This window comes from Lipotes vexillifer, unplaced genomic scaffold, assembly GCF_000442215.2.
Source record: "Lipotes vexillifer unplaced genomic scaffold, Lipotes_vexillifer_v1.1 scaffold138, whole genome shotgun sequence".
In the NCBI taxonomy this organism is placed as follows: Eukaryota; Metazoa; Chordata; class Mammalia; order Artiodactyla; family Lipotidae; genus Lipotes; species Lipotes vexillifer.
The window spans coordinates 2222435-2244673 of NW_006797971.1; positions in this window are offsets into that span (position 1 = coordinate 2222435).

A 22239-nucleotide genomic window follows, 5' to 3' on the forward strand; every position below is an offset into this window, starting at 1 on the left:
AGTGTTGTGGAAAAACAGTCATCTGTCAGAGGAATTGCTTATGCAGCTGAATAGAATGATCTAGAAGCAGTGGACACCCTCAGGAATATCACTTGCCCTAAAGAGTAGCAACTTTCTAATAACGCTAAGGATCAAAGGTTTTTGCTTGTGTGAGATGTGATGCCTAATTTGCCTTAAAAGACATTTTGAATTCCCAAAGAATCTGAAGACTTGCGACTTTCTGCTTGGAAAAGACAATGGAAATCACATAGAGTAAAAAGGACATCAGAATAAGCTTTTCTCCACAGATAGAGAACAAACCTTTCTACACTGTGCTTTTTTTTTTTTTTTTTTTTTTTTTTAGTTAATAGTGTATTACATTCTTACCATTGCATTGTTCTTTGTTCCAAATTTTAAAGCAATCAGTAATATCAACTAAAACACAACTGGAGCAAAGTAGCCTATTTCTATCCCTCTTAATTTTTCAATTTGTAAAAAGTATATGAAAAATGGTAAACATTGATTTTAATGAGAACACATTCCTAAGTCAAGATTTTTTTAGTTGTTTAATTGCTACATATAAAATTCTCAAAATGTGAATATTTGTGTTTCAACCTGAGTTGAAATTGATTCACTTAGCCCTCAATCCCATGTTTAATCAGGCAGTCAAAGGGTCTCATTGGCTGGAGGAAGCTCTCACTTAAGTCATGTGTTTATGTAGATTAGGAAACTCTGCAGTATTATCCTTTGATATCCTTGCAAAGGAGGCTAAGAAATAAAGGCTTTTTCCTAGCACTTTTCACAATGGAAAAGATGACATAGAATGGCACAGAGATTGTAAACTTCATGATGTAGGATGAGTGCTAGAATTAAGTTGGCGGGGGGCAGGGGGTGTTGAGGATTTTTTTGTTTTTAAGGAACAAAGTTTAAACTCCATCTTCTTCTGCCTTACTTAATGTATTCATGTATAAACATTCTCTGAAGCAAAACTGCTTCACAGCTCCTGGTGCTAGAAAACTGAAAGAACAGTCTCAATCTAGTGTATATAATTAATAAAATAAGTAATGTATGGTAGTGTGTCCAAATACAATGGAGAAAGAGAAAGAAAGAAAGGGAGAGAGAGAAAGGAAGAGAGAGAGAAAGCGAGAGAGAAAGGAAGGAAGGAAGGAAGGAAAAGATCAACTCCCTTGTGCATGTTCAGTAAAATTTAAATATGTGATTATGTTGAACCATATTATCTTGAAGGATTCAAAGAGTATACCAAGTAGAGGGAGGGGAAAAAAGCAGAAGGGACAGCATGAGCAATAGCACAGATACATGAAACCATATGGCATATTAAAAAAAAAAAAGCTAAAACAGTCTGCTAAAGCCTAGGTGCACAGTACAGGTTGGGGAAATGAAGAGGAACCGTAACAAGGAAGATTATGTGTGCTTTAAAATGGATGGTCTTAATCCATAAATAGTGTTCATGGTAGTCATGAAAGTGTTTTGAACAAAGGTGAAATTACTGTGAAAGAAAGATTATGGAAAATGAACTGAAGGAGGATGAAACTAACAGAAGAAAAACTCCCCACTCAAAGAACTAAGAGCTTAGAAACAGAGCTTACTGGTTTAGACCAGTAAGTACGTTAGGCCGTGGACTCATCCTTGTCTATATACATAAAAAATATAGTGAGGATTTGTCTTTCTCTAATAAGAAAAATAACATGTACTTATCACAAAAAAATTTTAAGATGCACAATAAATTTAAATCAGTCATAGTCCCATTACCCAGAGGTACCCATGCAGTGAACACTGTGGTGTTTCCTCCCTTTATTCTCTACACTTTGGGGTACTAAGGAGTCCAGAACTTAAAGAAGGAAAGACATTAGTAAGTGACTTCATAACCACTTTTAACAGTTGACCAAAAAGCATGGTGAACTGAACATGGTTTCCCAGTAAGATGTCAACAACTTCAGGGTACAATTCCATAACTCTAGAACCTAAAGAAAAATATAAGCCTGAGAGTTGTAATGGGCTTTCACTTTTTTCAGTAAAAGGTCCTGGATGTAGGCTACGGTCCATGTTTCTAGTCACCATAATAAAAGAGGAAAGGGCAGAAGATTTGGAGAGTTTGGTTAAATATTCTGAAAATTCATCCATCATGATTCTACAATCATCTCAGGAATTGGAAAGACCAATAAATTAAATGGTGGGTAGTTTCAGATTTGAGTGTTCAGGGTGGACTAAAATCTACAACCAAACTGAAAAAGAAAATTATGTTAGTTAGTGAGGGAGTTTACATTTGGATAGATCAAAGGGGTGAGGTGATAAGAGTTGATTAGTAGTGAATATGAAAGACATAAAGATAGAAATATTACAGTTTTGTGAAAGACATTTTTTCAGCACACTCTAAAAGAAAGTATTTTTCAGTTTGGAATGATTTTTTTCTCTGATCCCATTTACATGGTCCTCCTCTCACATAACCTATCCGCATACAACTAAGCAGGGTAAAAGCATGCACACATGTACACACAGAAGGTTGGGGGAATCTGTATTTGAAATGTATTTTGCATGAGTCAGATCATTAAGCGTTCTCTAATCTTATAAGTCACTCACTCAAAACAGCAAAATACTGTTTATGAATTTAGCCCTTCTTTTCTACTGATACACGTATTATAGTTATCACAGTTTACAGCATTAGGCTACTTTCCTCTGTACACCCCCATATGGAAAATTAAGAATTACTGAAACTAAACATTTCTCAGTTTTGATGAAGTAAGTAACATTCTAGTACTTTTTAACCTAGTGCTAATAAAGCATTTTATTTCTTCCATAAACTGGAAAATGCATTATATATATATGAATAAATATGTATTTGTGTATGCAGAGAGATTAAAATATGTATGTACATATAGAGAGACAGCAAGAAAAGTATCCTTAACTAATACAATTACTTATCATTTCTTAAGAGAAATGGAAGCATTCAGCCTCCCAAATCCCTGAGAAGACTTAATTTGATGAATTTGTCATTAGGATATCTGGTATTGAAAATGGTGCTATATCCAGCACTAAGTGGTAGTTATTTTCCTCTGTTACTTCAAGAAATTTAGAAAACACTGAAAAATAGATAATAGCCTACCCCCAAAACATAACCTCTGTTAATATTTTAGCATATCTTCCTCTAGCATTTATTTCTATATACAAGTCATAATTTTGAAAAGAGTGATCAACTTGCATTACACTTTTGTGAGGTAATATTATATTTAAGGTATGTTCAATGTTATTACAGGTTCTTTTCAAACCTTAATTGAAATGGCTACAAAATATTTCATTTTCATTGCTTCTATTGTTGCTACAAAGCATATCAATATTGCAATTTTTTATAAACATTGCCAAATTTCTCTTCAAAAAGAATGTACCCATCTACATACCAATCACAATGTGAATATCCCTTTCAATACACCCTTGCCAACTCTAGGTGTTATCTTTCATTTGCTTATTTGAGCACAGGAAATGGTATTTTGTTTTCATTTGAATTTTAAATAACTCGTGAAGTCAAACACTTCCATATACCTTTACTTAGTACTATTTCTCCTTTTTTTCTTACATCTTTTTGTTCCCATTAATCCATTCCCATTAATGATCAAGAAAGCCTCTTAAAAGGAAACGTAAAGCAACACTGATTGATAGCCTGTATTTGTACTAATTTCAAGTGTCCTCTTCATTTGGACGATCCATTGATATAAGTAAGGGAGACCTGCTACCATTTGGGAAAAATGAGACCAGCTCATCCTGGATAATAAAGGCTTTAGGTTTTGGAATAAAGAGAAAATAATGGCATTAGTAATTCCTTCTTAAAAAGTACAGAAACTGCCAACAGCTTTCTTGAAGTGTGTCTTACGAAGGAATGAATAGAGACAACTCTAAGAAAGTGATGCATTCTTCAAAAAGTCTCTAATATAGCAAGCATGCAAGAGGTGCTTCTGAAAAATGATTGAATGAATGAATTGGTTCCTGTGTGCCAAGTTCCTGCCTGATCAATGACGTTTATTTAAGCAGAAACAAATAAAATTAGGTCAGATGAACATAAGAGGAAGTAAAGATGCTTTGGAATAGGAAAAGAGAGCTGTCAATTAAGAATTATACAAAAGACGATAAATTTAAGGCAAGAAGCAAGGTATGTCTGGAGAGCAAATAAACTCAGAGTAGAAGAAAATAAAGAACCACCCCCCCCTTTGTGTTTGAGCAGGGATGCATGCAGACAGAATAGAAAAGGTAGAAATGATTATTATGGTTCAATTCTGATTTTTATTAGCCTAATATAACAAGGAACACTGTCACAAGTGAGGATATGGACAAAAAAAGGCTACTCTTTGAAGAAAAGTGGTGTGGATTTGTACCTACATAAAAAAGCATATACTTTCTCTCATCATAGAAACTAGGATAAGCTGGTAGAAAGATTCCTCAAATAAAGTTTGGCCAGGGAGAAGGTTTGTCAATAATGACAATAGATGTTAGGTTGTTAGATGATGAGGTTTTTAAATAACCAGATGTCTTTGAAAATCCAATCAAGTAAGACACATTCATTAAGGTCCAGTTGGCATTTTGAGGAATAGAAGGTGAAGAACCAAGTTCATGTATGTGCTTATCAATCTAACATTTGATAGCATAAAGGTTGAAGTGATTCAAAGGAAGGTGAAAAGAATGAAGCTGGAAAAGAGACCTTGAAAAAATGATTTCACACATTAAAATCCAAGGCACAAGCGATTATATTCTAGGATAATAAAAAAAAGCAATCATTTATAAGACCCCATTTGTAAAAAAAACTTAAAGAGAACAGGTTAGTTGGTACAAGCAGCTTGTGTTTGTAAAGAATAAATCTTATCATACCAATTTCCTGCCTTTAAAAAAGAGACATTATTACCAGACTATGTAGAAACGTTAGACGTAACCTACTTTAATTCAAGAGCATTGAGTATATATTCTAGACCATTATTAGGTGCATACACATTTGCTGGAGAATGTATATAAATGTAGGAGGGTGACAGTGAATTACCCAGTGAGTAAAACAAGCTTTCTATGATTTGTGGGATTAGAAGAACAGAGTGGACAATGCCTTAGAAAGCTGATTCAGAATTCACAGTGACCTTGGCAAACTGAAGACATAGTCAAACACAAACAGATTAAAGTACAAGCAAAGGGAGGTCAAGTGTAAGTTAGTCCAAAAAGAGGAAGAAAAACAAGCTACAAATACAAGTTGTAGAGGACTGATTATATAGAAGTAGGTCAAAAAGCATATGTAGCAGTCATACAGTATAGCAACTGCCCAAAGTTAGTCATAATAAGCTGTAATCATTAAAGTTGTAAATCACTGAATCATAAATTATACAAAGAAGGAAGAATTTAGAGTGAAATTTAAGAAAGAAAACTCAAAGTCACTAGAAAGTTAAATATTAAATAACTTGAAACACAAAAAATAAAATTTTGACATTGAGATAACTATGAATTTAAAATCATGTCATGTAGGATTCCTAATCAGAAGCTTTCAATCTTCCTAAGTCTAAAAAATTTTTAAAGAGGAATTTCTTGGGTATAAATTTTAAAAATCCTACAATAGAAGCTAAAACATTGGAATTTATAACCACAATATATTAGCATATACCTATATCTATACAGAGAGATATATACACCACTTACTATTATGCCAGTAAGTGCAAATAAGTATTTAAATAAATCAACTTTAATGAGTCCAATGATGATAAATATGATCCTGCTTGACATTTGAGGTACTTGTCACCTTTTGATCACTTACTAAGTGCCATCCCTTAAACTAGGCACTTGGAATGTCTTTTTTGCTAATCTTAAAAGCAATCTCTGTATTAAATGTAGCTAATAATATCCCTTTGTCATAGATGAAGATGGTGAGTGTGTTCCAGAGAGTTTAGCTTGCCCATGATCACACAGCTAATAAGTTGCAAAGCCAAGATCAGAACTCAGGTCTCAGCCAACGTCCATTCTTTTTCCAGCATGTCAAGTATACCTGGGAAAAACAGAGGCAACAACATGAAATGACTTAGAAAGAGTAGGCTGGTTAAGATGAATTTTGCAGAAAGAATACATGATTGCAGAAGTTGCAATGCTCAGAAATACTATGACATTACCTGGAAATGGATAAAATGTAACTTCAGTAAAAGTCAAAGAATGAGAAAGAAGAAGGTATCCATAGCTTCTCTGATTTATTGTTATGTTTAAAATTAAAATAATATAAAAAATGAAGAAGGTAATATAGAAATAAAACTATAAATTTTTCCCAATAATCTATCTAGTAGAACTAATTGGCCTGGGAGTCATACTTCTAGTTGGGTAACTGATTCAGCCCAACTTACCTAAAATAGCAAAGGAAATTTTATATCTTTCTGTGTTACATCCTATTGCTTTAAGTTACTTATTACAGAATCTGAATAATTTAATGCCATTGAATTTTCATAATTGCTCATAAAGTTAGAATTGCTAAAAGAATAACCTATTCAGGAACTATTTATTGAGTGCTTTCTATGTATCAGATGCTGTATAACAGGAAAAAGGACTGTTTTCAACTAAAAGATACTTTGTAGGAAATTAATCTCTTTTTAAATGTATTGCCTAAACTATCATCAAACAGAGAACATAATAATTATGTAATAGATAGTTTTATATAGTTGAAAGTGATTTTTAAAATCATCTTTTCTAATTGCTCTGTTTTATAGATATAAGAAATAGGTATCTAAATAAGCCAACGTTATCTCATTATTTTTGAGTTATACCAAATCTAAAGCCTTTAGTAGAAATCGCTGTAGAAAAGTAAGTTCCTAACAATTACTACCTTTCAAATAGAAATAATTTTGTAAATGATGGAACAGTTAGTGAAAGAAACTAACAACTACATAAATCAAACTCTACACTTAATTTTGGCCTAAGCATTTTCTTAAATTTTGGCCTAAACATGCCTACAACATAAATTTCATAAAATAGAATGACTAAATCATTAGCCAATTGTCACTCTAAATAGTAAAATATTTCTAAGGAAAATTTAATTCATCACCAGCCTTTTTTGCACAATGATTATCATTGCAACAAAATCATCTTTTGCTGAACAGAACAGCTCTGATGGGCTTGTTAATTCTTAACTTTTGCCAAGAGTAAACACAAAAGATTTTGCAAGGCTCTAAAGAGCAACCCTAGCCATGAGGAGGGGCTACCCGTGGTACTCCAGGTCATGTGCTGGGAGAGTACTGGATCCTCTTTAAATTAAATATATTTGAGGATCACAAAGAAGCAAGTTGTGCAACGTGTCTTGAAATTTCTGACCTCGTGAAGTAAGGGGCGGCCGGTTACATGGGAATGACGTAGAAGACTTTTTTTTCTAAACTAAAGACAGGTCACCCACGCACATTCCTACTCTACCCCCTTTATAGTATATTTGTTACATTAAATCTGATTTCTTTCATGACCTCTGGCTTTCAAGGGAACTTGGTCCAGGAAAGTATATTCCCCCCTCCTAACAATCAGATCACCACTCTCACAAACAAAGTTCCATCTTTCTAACAAACTAGTATTGCAAATTTCCATGAATGGACCATACAGCTATTTCTTCTTCCAGATTTGGAGATTCCTAAGTTGAGTGACTGAAAGGTGGGGGGCCTTTTTTTATTTTATCGAGGTTAAAAATTTGGTGGGGGAAGTAATGCTGTAGAGGGAAAAAAGAAAAACAAGAAGGAGACACAGAAGGGGAGAAAGGAGGAAAAAAAACATCCTCATCCTTCAATGCTACAAACTGCTAACAGTCAAAAATGCCTATTTGGACTTTTAACTGCTGACATTCCCTGGGGTGTTGAAGAATTAAGTGTTTTATTCTCGTATTATTTATCTGATGTCATTTATTTTTAACCTCTACTTGACTTAATCATGATCATCCTCAGCTGAAAGGAAGAGGGAAATATATAATGTTTTTGCTATTGGACTCAAGGGATTGATTATTTCAAGAGAACACTCTTGAAAGCTTTGCAGACCGAAAAAGCAAGGGATTGAGCATTAAAAAGTTGCAGACTGTGTCAAGGTTTCAAAACTTTGTTTTTAAACGCTAATTGACTGGGATTAGAGGTTGAAGTTAATCAGTAATAATAAAAATCTGACAAAAGAAATGATTAGACATTCTGTGAAAAAACAGTAAGACAAATGAAAGAAATAAAGTTGTATAAAGGAAGAAGCATTATCACCATGTTACTTACTATGGATGGGACACCAATATGTAACTTGGAAAAAAAAGGGTTGTCAAGTTATAAAATATTTGTACTAAAATTGGTGACTGCATTCCTCAAATTATTAAAGACCCTGACTTAAAAAGTCACTTGTCCTACATGTCTGTTTTTCTACCATTAATTAACTGGATCAATTAGTACTTGATTAATTAATCAATACTTCTTTATTATAACAAGACAAAGAGAGTTTTTAGGGACATAGATTAGTTATAAATTAAATTATTGCTACTCCCAACACAAACCAAGGATTCTCTCAAAAATATATCTCGTTCTTCTCCAAATTTGCAAATAGTAAAATTATACATCCTCTAGATAAATTGATTGTGTGATAAAACTTTAAATAAAAGACAGGTCTTTTATTAGGACATAATTTTTTTCTTATTTTTCTATTCATATAAGTTTTGAAGAATTAATAGCTAATGAAAATTACTGAAACCTTCAACTAAAGTTCTTTTAGGGGTGTCATTTAATTTCCACATTCACATGCAAATCAAAGCACCTGTGATCTAATGACCATTCTGTTAACATTATATGAAAAGAACTGCTATTCACTAGACTACATAACTCTCATCTTTCATTTTTAATGTACAGGGTAAAAAAAATTGGAAATTTCTTTATTGTGACGATATCCCGATACATATCTTGCTACTACTTAAAAGCAATTGAAATATCACAGTGAACTGAGAAAACAGAACTCAAATCCACGAATAAACTTTTTTAATGACTCAAAATTAAACTCCTGAATTGGGTGCATATTTTGCAAATTGTCTTTGCCTTTAACTCTCTGTTTAGAGACCAGAATCAATTTCAATGAAAATCAGTCTTTTAAAGAGAAAATACTTCTTTTAAAGTAATGTTTACCTTTAAATAAAAATTGTTTATCATGTTAACTGACAAAAAATGACCAAATACGTCTATGAAGCACCGTCATTTTTTTTGCTGTTATTTTCAGTTCTTCCAGTTTATAAGCAGAGTCTTTGGCTCAGTTCCTGGGCAGACACAAGGATGTAGGGCAGGGACAGTAACGGGCCCAGATGGCTCTTGAACATTGAAGGTAGGACATACAGCTATTCCACAATGGTACTATAAGGAATAAAAGCAAAATCCTATGCAAAAAGAGGGGTGGGATAGGGAGGGTGGGAGGGAGAGGCAAGAGGGAGGAGATATGGGGATATAGGTGTATGTATAGCTGATTCACTTTGTTATAAAGCAGAAACTAACACACCATTGTAAAGCAATTATACTCCAATAAAGGTGTTAAAAAAAAAAATTAACACTGAAGGCTAAGACTGACTCCTGGCAGAGACTAGAGCCATTCAGTAATAGGAGGGTCCAGTTCTACTGATGTTCATTTACCACCTTCAGCTATGGCCACCAGCTAGAATCCAAGGCATCTTACTATTCCCCATCTCTGATTACCTTTTTCTCTTCTTTTCCTCATCCTGCCACACAAATTTCACCAGAGAAAATGCTTAGGACATGATAGAACGAGTACAAGGAACAAGAAAAAAAGAGGAGTCAAAAGAAGAATGTGTGATTATAAGACTATACGTTTAAAATATGTAAATGAATCTCACAGTGACTTGACATACTGCCAATGGTTTCAAAGACCACACAACTTCTGTCAACTGAAGTTTTCTCTTTATAAAGTTGAGTTGATAAAGAAAACTATGAGGAATAATTAACAAAACAGACTGTGAATCATTTAGCCAACATAAGATGATGCAGTATTTTACTTGATGAAGAAATGTGAGGCTGTACATTTGTTAGATTAATTTTCTCAACTTGTCTCTATCCTGTCAATCCTTCAAAGCCATATGAAATCCTACTTCACGAACTTTATCTATATCTTGTTTGTATCATAGTTAAGTTGCTATTTACATACTCTTATTTCATATATTTTCCTGATTAAAATCATTAAATAGCTCCACACTGCTTCTTGACTACAGTATAAAGCTAAAAATACAATATATACTCTTTTCTGCTATTTTAGGCTCTTTTATACATCATTCATGTTGTGTGATCCAAAGTAGTTTCTCCATTGTCTCCGTTTTATACGAACAAATTGGAAATAGTAGCAACTGTGACCTCTCATAGGCCATAACTCTTTCCTTCAATATTTATTGAAAGCCATTTATATGCCAAGGACAATGCTAAATCTTAGAATTGAAATAAGACTCGAACACAGACTTGTCCCCAAAAAGCTCACTCTTGAAAAGCCTTTCAGGCTTATTCTTAAAAAGAGATATGACATCTATTTTCTACTCTCAAGACTGAGCAATAAAGAATAACAAAAAGAACTGAAGACCTAAGAAACTCAAGACCTGTGAGACCCAAGCATAACATTCCAAATCGATATTCCTCTCCAGCAGCACTCCCAGGATGAAATGGGATCACCTGTTAATGCACTTTATGAAGTAAAAACCCCTCATATCATCTTTCACTTTCCAAAGGAGTTGACCCACACCTTAGAAGCCACTTCAGATCCAACAACTTCTCAAGAGAACAAAAAGAATAATGCTTCTTCACCAGCCAATTTTGGCTAAAGGGTGTAGTGATCAACACTGAACTAATTAACGAGAGAAAACTGAATATCCACTCCGCATGTAACTACAAAGAACAAGGAATAAACCATGAACTCTCACATTAATGTCTTTAAGAAAGCAAATGCTTTCTGAAAAACACATGAAAGAGGAATTTATGATAAAACGCATTTTAAATAAGTTTAGGTTAATAATATTGAGTTACAAACACTTAGGGCCTAATATTTAAAATCAGCAAATTTTAAAATAAATAAAATCCCAAACACCCATGAAATTATAAATGTATAGCTAATATAACACTCAATAGGAATACCAAAATATATTTAATTGCTAAATAGAAGAGAAAAAAGTAAAGGCTCATACCCAATTTATATTAAAGTTACAAGGGTTTAAAACTCAGGAATAATAAAATTTCTCAAGAGCGCCTCATCAGAATCCAATGAATTACTCAGCTCACCACTGTTCCTTCTTTTCCAAATCTTGAATATGAGCAGCTAAGAAAAGATGAGCCACATCAAAATCAAAACAAACAAACTTGTGACTGCTAAAGCTTATACACAGGATGGCTGGAAACAGGATTGCCATGTCCAGGCCCAAGTCAGCAAAGTCCTTTTTTAAGGAGATTAATCCCTTTCTTCAGGCTTGAAAACCTTGTGCTATGTCTGGGAAAATAACTACTCCACTACCTTGATACTGGACTGTGTGCTTCTTCCAGACCTAAGATAAGAGACTTCTCCTTATCTCCTCTGAAGAAAATACATGGCTCCAAAGTCCAGGAGACAGGTTATATTCTAATACCAATAGAATTAGAGGCCTTGCCAGATCACCTGACTTAGAATTAGTAGGGAGGGTGAAAAAAATAAAAAGTATGAGACACTTTAATTCAATTAAAAAAAAATTCTTCAAATTAACATATTTCTTCTGTAAATACATTCCTAAATATCTTGATAAATTTCAAGGTGAAATATGACAACCATTCTTTTACATACTTAATATATTATACTTCAAAATATCACACCACACTTTGACTTAACCAGCAGAAATTCACTCCAATTTTATTTGCAATTATATTTCAAGCCTGATGTCATTTTTTTTCTACTTCAAGGGTTATCTATACACTCAAACTAATGTGAGGAAAATTCTTGTTAAAGCCAGTTGAAAATAATTTATGGCTTTAAACATATTTTAAGTAATATTTACATGTATGAATGGTACCTAAAGAGTTAAGTAAAAGCTTACACAAAATGTTTCCCTAGAAGGACTCAAAGCATTCTGGTTCCTAGTAATCTTCCTTCCATATGTTAAAGTCTTAGCAATCAGGAGAATTAGGATTTTTAATATTAAGTGTATAAACCTTTCTTCAAATGAGGATGAAAAACATAACTGAGTGTTTATGCAAGTCAACTCAAAGCCCCAGAATGAAGCTTTAACATGAATTAATTCTACCACAGTGACTGAGTTATTTAACCTTTGTCCTTATCATTTTCTCATAAGGAAATTGAGAAAGATTAATGACCATGAAAAAAAGAGTTCTTGGCCTAAAGGTGTATCTCATCAAATATGCTATGTGCAGAGAAGGAATATTTACAGTACTACATTTCAGAAGGAATTTTCCAGTTTTACAAACCTACTGATGTGGATATATTCCCAATATGTTTTCTTTAACCACTAACAAGTGTGCAAAATGCTAAATGAGTTAAGAAGTAGAGGCAAATTCTATCCCTGGCTCTGTTGTAAATTTGTTCTATTCTTAGCCAAGTCAATTAACCTTTCAATATCCCAGTTTCTCTAAAAACTGGGCAAGTCAATGCCACATTAGTGACAGAGACGTGTGAGTTAATGAGAGAATATCTACCAAGGCTATGATCTCAGAAGAGAGCACAAAAGAACATCAATTTGATTAAACATCAAATGACCTTATATTAATAGCCTTAATAGAATTGGTAAGGGATAACCAGAGAACAAGTGTTTCTTGATCCTCTGATTTTGTATGTCTAATTTATTCATCATTTATCCATTCATTCATTTATTCATTCAACAAGTTGAGTATATTTTACCACATATCCAATACTCCATTAGGCAATGATGAAGTGAACTGACATGGCCCCAAAACTCATGATACCTCATAGGAGATGGGTGCAAATATGAATGAATCAGGGCTTTCAGTGTATTAAGACAGTTTAGCAATTAATCACATAGCATATAATTACAAATTATATTACAATGTATAATTATAACTCTACAGGAGAAAAGCAGGGTATTTAGCTAGAAAATAATAGTGGAGAACAAAATTTAGATTGGATGGTTAGAAACAGTCTGAGGAAGTGATATTTAAGCTGAAATGGAATGATTCATATTAATTAAATGGGTAATGTTGAGGAAAAGTATTCTAGCCAGAGGGAACACCACTCATGAAGACTCTGAGTTGGGAATTGATGATACCTTCCAGGGACTGATTGGTGGGATAAAAGGATGCTGAACAAGGGAGGAGTATGGCATGAAGAGATCTGAGAGATAGTCAGACTCCAGCTCCTGTAGGGGTTGGTAGGACATGTTAAGGTGTAGATTTATCATTCATAGTACAATAGGAAGCCACCGAGGGATTTTAACATGGTGTCAGTCTGCTCAGGCTGCTAAACTAAATACTATGGACGGGTGGTTTGAACAACACACATTGATTTCTCATAGTTCTGGAGGCTAGAAGTTCTGATACCAGGGTGCCAGCACGCTCAGGTTCTGGTGTGAGCCCTCTTCCTATTTTTCTCACAATGCAGAAAGAAGGAGGAAGCAAGTTCTCTTGTGTCTCTTCTTACAAGGGCACTAATCCCATCTGGAGAGATCCACGCTCATGACATAATTACTTCCCAAGGGCCGCATCTCCAAATACCATGGCATTGGGGATTAGAGCTTCAACACATGAATTTGGGTGGGTTTGCAGGGGGGTGAGGGGGACATAGAAATTCAGCCTGTAGCACAAAGAAAGTTAAATTATCTTGTTTATGTTATAAGAAGATCAATCGGATTGCTTTAGAGAGGATACATTGCGTGTGAGGTAAGTCCACACAAAAAGCTAACTGTGGCAGACCTGTTTGTGTGCCCTGCTCAGAGACCCTCTACCAGGCCAGCATATCCATCTCCCAGCCACTGTAGGCTGCCTGCTAATCAGTCACATCTGACACCTTTTCCAGAGAATTGCCCTGGTTGACAATGTTGCCTTGCTCCATCATAGGGTCATGAAAGACCAAACTCCTTTCCCTCAAGAGCAGACAACTCTGCCATGTGATTTGTGCTCCATAGCCCTCCCCTGTGGATCCGGCCAAGGCTACAATTTATCTGAGACCACATATCTAATTTAATTTTAGTGGTAAAGGGAGAAGCCAGATTGAAGTGCATAGAGTGAATGGGACATAAAGAAGTGGAGACAACATGGGAAGAAAAGCAGTTAAGTAAAATAATAGAAACTGGATGAGAACATGAAGCAAGGGAGAGTTTATTTGCTGTGTGTGTGTGTGTGTGTGTGTGTGTGTGTGTGTGTGTGTAAATGGAAAGTGACCAGGGCATACCTGCACTTGACGAGACTGCTCTATCTGAAAGGGAGGGGTAAATTTGCATCAGAGTATAACTAAAAGGTGATGACTTTGGGAGAGTCAAGATGAAATCTTGAGAACATGGAAAAGGACTCATAGGAAGGGGCACATTTCCACCATTGTAACAGGGGGGCAGTAGGAGTAGATGTATGAAATATCCCTTCTCTAGCTGAAGATGGGTAGACTTGGTGGTATAAAGATGAGAGCATGGTCACTTGACAGTTCCTACTTTACAATGAAGTAAGATGCATGGTTTTTAACTGAGGATGGAAAGGTTTAATTCCTGTGAAGAGTCAGATCATGTTCTCATTAAAGAACCACTGCAGGAGATCCAGTAGTATTAGATTCCCATTTGAGGTTGGTGATCATGAATTTATAGCGACACCAGAATGTCCATGTATGTGGTTTTCTCCAGCCATGTTCAAATATATGAGTACAGGCATGGAGATGGAGGATTGTTCACCAAAGGTCTGAGTTTTGCCAGTTCAGTTAGAGAGAAACAAGGGTGGGGAAATTGAGAATATCTGCAAAGGAACGATTATAATGGTAGACCCTAATCTAAGCTATGTTAAAAAAAAAAAAAAAAGATGCTCAAAAAAATGTTAACAGTGGGAATACTTGAGTGCATGAGGTCAAAGAATAAGGAAGGGGTATGTGGAAAGAGGGATGCTTGAATTTTGGAGGTGGTTCAATTTCTGGTAAAGAGAGGTCTAAATGTGGCCACAGGAGTTGGTGGCTGAAGTCAAAGTTAAGGCATAGGAATGGGATAGTTTGCTAAAATTGATTTTCATTATACCCTTCAGTTCATGCAACTCCAGTACTCTGTGGTCAACCAACATCTGCCAAATAACATGAATTCTCTTTACAAAAATAATTAACCATCATTACATTACAAAGCAATCTGGATGAGTAAATTATGCTAAGTGAAGCACAAGTATTTTCCCACTTTTCCCTTTGGGGAAATTTATAACTTTTTAGCTCAGAAATATTGGTTCAAAGAAAGTTCTAAAAACTTTTTTGTTGTTGTTTTTCAGGGGTTAATAGTACTAATGCGGCCTTGAACTTCTCTAAGTCAGCACAACTGATCAATCAGCATTTCACTGATTGCTTAATTCCTCCTTCTCTACATAAGAGAGGGAAAAAGCCCTTGCAAAATGTGTTTGTTCTGTTTGTTATTCTGGACAAAGCCGATAACGAGTTGCAGCTGCTGTACAGAGTGTACTGCTTGCCGAGGCCATTGCTTTAACTTATAGATAGAAATGGAGCAGTCAGAGATGTGCCTCGGGCTGAAGTGGGTGCTGTAAATAGGACAGCACTTTCCGACTACAGTATATATGTTTCATTATCCAACAGTTTGTTCTGCGAGCAGAGTTTGGCCAGGCAAGAGACCAAAAGAGAGATTTTTAAATATCATGACCCAGCTGAAAGAGTTCTGTTTTCTGACCTGAGGAATTCTGTCACTCTCAATAAAGATGCTTGTAATAGCAGGTGATATAGACTCTGAAGGTGTGTGTTCCTCTGCACCAGTGCACCCCTGATGATTAGAGTCTTGGGGCTATGCCTCAAGCCTCACAATTCCTAGTGCTAAACCTACTTGTAGATCAGCCCTTCATCCAACAGAGTTGTGTTCTTCTGTATCACTAATGACTGCGAGTCAAAAACATGTGAGGTCAACTATTTGCCTTTGACCAGTAAATAGGTGTTTAAACTGAGCTAACTAAGGAAATAGCATCATTTGTCCATCCTTGCATGTCATTTTTCATTTTATCATAGATTATTAACTAGGACAGGAGAAAACAATTGTAATCAGTATCATAAAATTTAACCCAAAATAGAGACAGATTTCTGGAATGGAGGGATTAAATAGTAGTTGTCTTATGCTTTGCTTATAAAGGTTCCCAAATTAGCCGCTTACTATCTACGTGACCTTGAACAGGTTGCTTTAACTCTTTGAACCTCATTGTTTTCATATATAAAGTGGGAATAAGAATCCCTCCTGTGGAGGATTGTTGAGAGAATGTAAGTGGAATAAGTTATGTAAAATGTCTGGTACTGGTGAGTAAAGGATCCTCTCAAGTCATTCATAATGTGAGTGTACGTCGGTCTAGCCACTTTGTAGCATAATTTGTCATTATATAGTAAAATATATAATGTAAAATGTGCATACTCTATGGTAATTACTTTTCTCAGTATGTAACCTAGAGAAATACTAAAACATGAGCAAAATGATAGACAGCACAGAGAGCAGACCAGCTCAGTCCCTCTGTAGGTATCAACAAGGATCCAGAGACACTACATCAATCCGGGCCCCCTTCCTTTCTCCACCATGAAATCATGTAAGCCAAACAACCAGATGCCACCTTGAAGAGGAACAGGGTGAGCAGATGGGATGTGGAAAAATTGAGCATCTACATAGGTCAACCAAGCACAGACAGTTACCTAAAAGGAGTGTTTGAACTGCAGCATTGGACTCAATACAACATTTAGCAGATTAAACTTAAAGTTTAATTTTTAGCAGGTGAAATAGATCTGATCAGTCATAAAAACAAAAAAAAAATAAGTTACATTTTTTTTTTATATAGTTGAGCCTTCTGTGGGTAATTCCAAACCTTACTTCAAAATATCTAATGGAGATATGACAGAGTGTGCCAATTTTGTGGAATATTTTGCAGCAGGTGAAAAGATTAAAGTAGATCTTTACGCACAAAGAGGAAACACTGACACAGCGTTTACTTTGTGTATTGGCTCTGTTCTAAGTGCTTCATGTGTGTTAACCCACTTCATCCTTCAACAAGCCTGACATGTTGATTCCGTTGTGATTCTCACTTTATGTGTGAGGAAACTGAGGCACAAATATTAAGTTGTCGTCTCAAGATTCCCCTACTAATTAGTGCTGAGGCCTAGACAGAAAGATTTCTGAGCCATACTGGGGAGGGAGAAAGGCAATTTACAGAACAATACCTACCGTATAACATTAATAAAACACACAGAGGCAAAAACGAACACCATGTGATTTTTGTCTGTAAACAACTGGAGAAAGGTCTGAAAGGATATAATCAAACTGGTAATAATATTCTTCGCTGCAGCAGGAAGAGTCTTTACATAGAGAGGAGTGCTGTCAAAGAAGGTTTTAGCCTCTTATCCGTCATGTTTTAATTTTCACATTGAGGCTACAGCAATGCACTCCTCATGTTGCTAAGTTGACAAAATACATGATACTAAAAATGGTGGTATGGGGAGTATGATGATATGTAAAGTTTTTATTTTCTACTTTACCTGCAATATTCATATATTATAATAAATTATAAGAGAATGCAAGCATATGTATTGGGTAATGTTGAAAGTTAATAAATTGCACAACATTCATCCTACCATCCTCACCAGATGTCATTGGACTGATTTTGAATCATGCAGTAGTAATTAAACAGGGATCAATGGCATTCTCCCAAGAACACTAACACAACCAAAAATAGTTCCTCAAGACAAGATCATTTCTATTAAAAAAATAAAAGAATGTGAAGTTAATTATTGAAATTAAAATGCATATCTTTACTTAAATGTATAAGGATACCCTGTTTTAATATAATGAATTAGTTTAGCCACTATAAAATTCTGTTTTCCTGATTTTTTTCAAAGATCAAATGAACCTTCACTATTGGGCTGTATTATAAAGTCTTTCATATACAAAAGTTGAACATTTCAAGTGTGGCATCATTATATACATATATACATAAATATGGAAAGAAGGATACAGGCTTTATTATTAGTAGTAGTAGTATTAACATTTTTATTGGAGTATAATTGCTTTACAATGGTGTGTTAGTTTCTGCTTTATAACAAAGTAAATCAGTTATACATATACATATGTTCCCTCTTGCATCTCCCTCCCTATCCCACCCCTCTAGGTGGTCACAAACCACCCAGCTGATCTCCCTGTGCTATGCGGCTTCTTCCCACTAGCTATCTATTTTATGTTTGGTAGTGTATATATGTCCATGCCACTCTCTCACTTTGTCACAGCTTACCCTTCCCCCTCCCCATATCCTCAAGCCCATTCTCTAGTAGGTCTGTGTCTTTATTCCCGTCTTACCCCTAGGTTCTTCATGACCTTTCTTTTCTTATTTTTTTTCCTTAGATTCCATATATATGTGTTAGCATATGGTATTTGTTTTTCTCTTCCTGACTTACTTCACTCTGTATGACAGACTCTAGGTCCATCCACCTCACTACAAATAACTCAATTTCATTTCTTTTTATGGCTGAGTAATATTCCATTGTATATATGTGCCACATCTTCTTTAACCATTATCTGTTTTTGGACACTTAGGTTGCTTCCACGTTCTGGCTATTGTTATTATAGGAAATCCAGGCTCCTATAAAATTTACAATGGCCTTTAGAACTTGAATAGCATATTGAGACAAGATAAGAAATCTGAAAATAGCACCTTATTAATTTGGAAGATAATTTCATTATATAATTATACAACCTCTTATGTTATTTCAGATCCTGCCACAAACAAAAATGGATCATGCAAGAGGATCTTAAAAAAGGATTGTGAATTATGCTGCCTTCCCCCAGGCCAGGAGGATCAAAGCACCATATTCTGTGGGGAGAGAACCGATTGCTATAGTATTGTTCTTTCAGCCTGCAAAGATTAGTAGTACTGGAGAGTAGTGTGGAAGAGGAAACGGCATGTGTTTTGTAGGATAACAGACTGCTCTAGCCTCAGTGCAAGACCAGACTAAGCACAAGCACATCATCTGTCAACAGTACCCGATGAATCACTTCACCACTGATCCTAAAAGAATCACTGCTGTCTTACAGTTTTCATATAAAATGAAACACCATTCAGGGAAATGTGGTAGCTTACTACAAATGGATGGTACAAGACATCCACCTTGGAATCAGGGTATCATATTTGATTAACACTACAATTGAACAGAGTTGAATATTGCTGCTGTAAAACGTAGAGAACGCTCAGGTATGTCACTACTCAATACTTCAGGGGGCTGTTTTGGCACGTGCTAAGTATGTTATTTGTGTGTGGCAGGCTCACGACTGGAGGAGGATGGCACTTCCATGTTGGAGCAAACTTGCTGTCCTGTACATAAAGTCTTTACTAAAACCCCATGCCTGTTACTCCAACCAAACTGAATTAGGCAATTGTCATTCCTGCCGGAGCACACAGCAATTACAAAAGAAAAAACAATATTCACATGGAGAGAGTTTTACCAGTTATAATCGCTTTTGTCTCCTTCTCTTATCACTAGCCCTTCTCTCGACTCATTGGTTTGAAAATTAACTCCTTAGCAATGTGTTGTAACTGAACTTCTTGGTGATTTGAGGAAATAGAAATCCAAAATCGATAATTCATTTTTAGATAATGTAGGATACACCTCTGGAGCTTATCAGCATTTCAAAGTACAAGAGTTTTAAAAATTCCTATTAAAATGCATCTGGTATTATTAAGAAAGGGTTTCTGGTGTGTTTATGAGTATGACGTAAATTTATCACAGATTTCAACTGCTGACATGTCTACTACTTGAAACAATGAAATCACCTGTTAATATTACATGAGCTTTTTTCTACTCATGTTTATCTTGTACTATTTAATTTTAGTTTTAGAAGTAATCTAAAAACTATTCAAAGTTTCCATCCAATAATTTATTCTTATGTTCTTTCTCTTTTACTTTCATTTCCTTCTTAATGGATATAAGGTCTATCAGGCAAATTAAATTCTCTACAAAGGTATTACACGGAAAAATATACAATTGGTGTTTGTAATTCCAGTATTCTTTGAAGACCTACTGGCACATTTTAGATTGCCAGATAACTGGGCTTATATCTAAAGAACCGCCTAAGCACTATTTAATCATGATTTTTGTTTGTTTGTTTGTGGTACGCGGGCCTCTCACTGCTGTGGCCTCTCCCGCTGCAGAGCACAGGCTCCGGACTCGCAGGCCCAGCGGCCGTGGCCCACGGGCCCAGCCTCTCCACGGCACGTGGGATCCTCCCGGACCGGGCCATGAACCCGCGTCCCCTGCATCGGCAGGCGGACTCTCAACCACTGAGCCACCAGGGAAGCCCCATAATCATGATTTTTTTTTTAGCTATCCAGAAAAAACTGAGATTATTAGAAACTAGAGAGCTGATTTTCTTTCAAATTTAAAAATTGTATGTAATTTTCTAATTGTATACATATAAAATCCTTTTGTAGGAAAGTAATTTCCATGTAATGTATCCAGATGGACTTAGCTTAAGTCTGTTTGATAAGCTTGAAATAGACTCAAATTGGAAATGGCAGTATAATGTCAACTTTAGAAATTTTAGATAGATAACTTCCTGTTACAGACCTGAGTTTGAATCCCAGCTTCATCACTTACTAGCTAAGTGAATCTGGACATAATCTCTCTAAATCTGTTTTCTCATCTGAAGAATCATAATAGCACCTCCCTCATAGTCAGCACCCATTTTACATGGTCTATAGATGGGCAGCACTCTGATTTGGGGGAGCAGGGGTTAGTTGCAGCTGCACAGAACTTTACCCAGTAATGAAAAAGTTTCAATGTCATCAAAGAATAATAGAGAAGGAAAATAAAAGGAGAGACTGCACTTTTTTTTTAAGTGCATGCAGTTAAAAAAAAAAAAGTGTTATAGCTAGGATAATATTTTTGAGATAGACTGATGCATTTTCTTCCCCAGGTGTCCCTCATGTTTGCTACTCTACCCACTGAATTCCTTACTTCCAGGAGAGAAGCAAAATGTCATTCCTCAGCTTTGGTATTCAAAACTGGCTTTTTAAAAGTCAGTAGCTGAGACAACAGTCTGAAAAGCAAGGCTTTCAGGTATTATTGTGAGAAAACCGATTTGTGGGTCCCAATAAGCCAGAGCTTAAGTGACTCAGCATAGTATTTATAGTACAAAACTTAGAGCAGGGATAAAACATGAGGTTTTTCCAACACTAAAAGGTAGATAAAGCCTTCAATGGGAGGTGGGTGGGAGAGAGGAGATGAGCCCTATGTGAGGCTTACAGAGATCAGGCATATTGTAGCACGCTGACATGGATGGATGAATAACTTACAATCTACGTACCCAGCCACCCCACTATGATCAAAACTCCAGAATAAAAGAGCAATTAAAACACCCATAGCAGGGATGCAAATGTTTTGTTTCTCAAAGCATAGCCAAGGAACCCTGCAAGTTCTTAGGAAAATTCAGCATGACACCAAAGCAACGTGGTGCAAGGGCCAGCACAATGGCTGGGGAAGGCTCTAGACAGCTGAGCCAGAGGCAGCCTCATAGAGTGCCACGAAGTCACTTTCTGCAATACAAAGCCGCTATGAGTACTTGAGCATCCTCTAAGGAAAAACAAGCAAGTGCTCAGAGGACCTGTGGTCTAAGAGAACCTAAGAGAGCCAGGCCAAGTACATCAGCACCAGATGCTGCACACCTCAGTGGAAGCCAACAAGGACCAAGACACTTCTCTCCCAATGGCAGGATGAGTTATAAACTACACAGCAGACCATCTCCAGAGACAATCAAAGAACAGGGCCAGAAAGATAATTTCAGAATTTGACGGAATAAACTGGAAATAACTGAACTAAGCTTAAGTGGCAAGAGTAACAGTCTTCAACCAGTGGAGCGAGTAAGGGATTAATTAGTCAATAATAGAAAAATAAACAATCATTTCTATACACCCGAGTTACGACTGTAAGTTTTAACCCTACTATATAATATCTTAGGAATTATGTATTTCCACATAAAGTAGATCCACTGAGAACTCTTGGAGACTCACTGCCTATTTCTCCTAAGACACTTTCAAGTTAACAAAAGCATGTAATCAATGCCAA